This window comes from Chinchilla lanigera, unplaced genomic scaffold (genome assembly GCF_000276665.1).
Source record: "Chinchilla lanigera isolate Chin_1 unplaced genomic scaffold, ChiLan1.0 scaffold00119, whole genome shotgun sequence".
NCBI lineage: Eukaryota > Metazoa > Chordata > Mammalia > Rodentia > Chinchillidae > Chinchilla > Chinchilla lanigera.
In genome coordinates, this window is record NW_004955520.1 from 1,134,515 (window position 1) to 1,137,495 (window position 2,981).

The 2,981-nt window shown below is 59.9% G+C and overlaps 1 long non-coding RNA gene across 2 annotated transcripts; it reads left to right on the forward strand.

The window, feature by feature from the left end:
• Positions 1–139: 139 nt before the first annotated feature.
• On the forward strand, positions 140–1,837 carry LOC102010190. 2 transcript variants are annotated; one of them, XR_001231874.1, is made up of 3 exons: positions 140–235; positions 995–1,173; positions 1,418–1,837. It is a non-coding gene; the product is annotated as an uncharacterized LOC102010190 (long non-coding RNA). The 2 variants fall into 2 exon arrangements; XR_264583.2 differs by lacking the exon at positions 140–235 and adding an exon at positions 682–839.
• Positions 1,838–2,981: the final 1,144 nt, after the last annotated feature.

A 2,981-nucleotide genomic window follows, 5' to 3' on the forward strand; every position in this document is an offset into this window, starting at 1 on the left:
CAGCTTCTGAGAGAGAGAGAGAGAGAGAGAGAGTAAATCAAGGCGTTGGAAGTCACCCAGATCTAGTGGGCACGGCAGAAGGCAGCAAGGGAATGTCTTATGTATGTGTATTCTACCACAGCGGAGAACCCTTCTCCGAAGGAAGTAGGGACTGAGACGAGGGCTGGAGCAGTGCGGATCAGCTGCTGTGGTCGGGACGGCGGTGAGCTTCCTCCTGCTGTGTGCACTGAGCCAGGTGACCCTCACTCACCTTGTTCTTCCCCTGGCAACAGGAAGCAGCAGGACCTCGGCCCAGGGGCGGCACTGACGTGCGCCTCCCCGGGATGACCTCCAAGCAGGGGACAGCAGGCAGGTCCACTGACAGCAGTGGCGAGGAGGCGTCCACTGCAGTCACACAGCCCGCGCAGGTCCGACTCGGGCCCCAGGGCCGCCCTAACGTTCCGAGGGTGGCATGCAGCAGCCAGGCCCCCTTGGACTCACTGGGCCGGGTCTACAGTGAGGTTCTTGACCTGGTCCCCTCCATGGGCAGGGGGCGCTGTGGGGTTGAGGAGCCCAGGACAGTCACATGCTCACCTGCCTTTCTGCTTGGCACAAGGGCACGGTCAGCAGCTGCTCACCCCTGGGTGACCTAAACTGGACTCTGCACAGTGTGCTGCTTGGAAAGCACGTTCTCAGCCGGCCCCGAAAATCCCTGTTTGTCCTGTTCTGACTTCTGATTCAGCTCCTGCCTCGGGAGCAGAGTACAGGAAGAACGGGTGGGCTGGCTGCAGAACAACCCCTCCCCTCGCAGGAACCCGAGCCGGGAGGGACCCAGTGGGTCCTCGGGAGGAAAACCTCAGGTATAGACAAATTAGAAGCAGGGCTCGGGATCTGCCCAAACTGTGACTGTAAATCTCCTGTATAATCCCTGAACTTTGAAGGTAGTCCTAGGTTTGGGTTTTGGCTCTGTTACTTTGCACAGGTACCTATTCTTTCCTGTGTGTTTCCCTGGCAGCACAAGGAGGCCGGGCCCACGTGAGCACTCAGCAGTCCACAGGCGCCGGCCAGCGCCTGGCTCGGGCCAGGTCCCCATCGACGCACTCAGCCCAGCGGAGCCGGGAGGAGGCAGGCGCGGTTGTGGAGCTCGTCCTTAATCCTCGTAGAACCGGGCTTCTTAACACGTAATTTTGCGAGGTAGGACAAGTTCTTTCTACACCCTTGCTCATGCTGTGAATTTACTCAGCCAGGGACCCGGAGGGGAGCCAGGTCCTGACAGGTGAGGGGCGGAGTCAGTGGCCCTGGCAGGGCAGCCTTGAGCCCAGGCTGGTTGCAGAGAAGAGCTCGGGCCTCTGCCTGGAATGTGGGAGAAGACAGGGAGTGGGGGGCCCGGCCCTGGTCACAAAAGAAACTCCTCCTAATTCCTGCTCTGTGTCTCCAGAGTCGCAACGGACACCCCTCTCCACCCATGGACAAACAGACTCTCTGTGGACACGTAATTACAGGGCAGCATCGAGGGTGGCGGCCAGGGCTGGGCTCAGAACGGGGAGGGGCACAGCAGGTGCTGGTTCTGCCGCCGCTGGGAGCTGGTCATCCGAGGCAAGCAGCCCGCGCCTGGGGTCGCCATTTTCCTCTTCTGTGAGGCGATCATCTCCTTTACAGCTTGTGCTTTAAGAGGAGCAGACGTGCTGCGTCCGACGCTTCCCACACGTGTGCTGGCACTCCTCGCCCAGCCTTGGGGAGGACACAGCACAGGGTGGGAGCTCTCCATGGCAAGGGTGACCCGGGGACCTCAGGGAGCGCCGCCGCCCGCGTGCCCAGTGGCCGCCACCAGAGTGGGGCTCCAGGTCACAGAGCTACGTGCCACCCGCACCCCGCGTCCCCAGGAATGAAGGGATCCCTGGGCTTTCCTCAGCTGTCTCTCTGCCCCAGCCCAGTCCTGGTGGAGACCAAGGGCTGCCCCTGGCATCGCGCAGCGCTTGTGTGTGTCCTGGGGTGCCCTGAGCTGGGCAAGGGGACACCAGGGGTGGGAGAAAGAGCTACACACACACAGAGGTGCCGGAAGCCCGGGAGCAACACTCAAGGTTTGGGGAATTCCCCTGCTTTCCTTTCTGCATGACCAGAATTGGAAAGTTGCTGTCACAGAGCTGAAAGGACAGGGTTGCACTGGGTTAGACTGTTCAACTCTCACAGTCGTCAAAGTGACAGGCAGAGGACAGGCTTCCAGACTCGGCGTCCCGTGCTGTGCGGAAGCACCCTTTAATGCCTGGTGCCATCGGGGCCCGGGGACTCCTGGGAGGGCACACGCAGAAGGTAGTGTCCTCAGTGATGCCAAAGCAGACACAACTGGAAGGGTGGCATGCCATGTTTCTGAGGACCACTCGGAGACCCAAGCATCAGCCAGAACATCAGGTTTCTCAATATTTGGTCTCATCAAAAGGCACATGAGTCTTCAGATTGGGAAAATAATGACACTGTTATGCCACAAGAAAGTTGCCACTGAGAGGCCATGGGACTCTCAGAACATACACTGTAAAAACGAAAAGTCCCCTGGTCTTGTGATACCCCTAAGCCGAAGGCCTGTTAGGGCACTCTTGGGGACACCCTGTAGTGTGAGGCCCTAGAGCCCATCCAAGATTGGCTGCGGCGAAGCATTTCCAAGCCTGCCCTGAGTGCTGTTCCTCTGCTCCTCGCTGTTTTCACTAAGTATGCACTGATTCCGTCCCTGGGTTCCAGGTGCAGAGCCGTGCTGCTAGAAACCAGAAATCCATGCTGCCCTTTCCAAAGCCGCTTCTGGTTCCTCCCGGCACCTTCCTTCCTGGAAGGTGCTCTGTCCTGGAGCCTGTGCACCTACAGCTCCCGGAGCCTGCAGGACCTGTCCGTACCTTCTGTGAGGCCTGAGGCCTGGGCGGACAAGCCGCACGTGCCTGTGGGCAGGCAGGGCCATGGACGTGAGGACAGGAGACCCCCTCCTGAGAATCTGCCCGTCCAGTTTCAACTGTCCT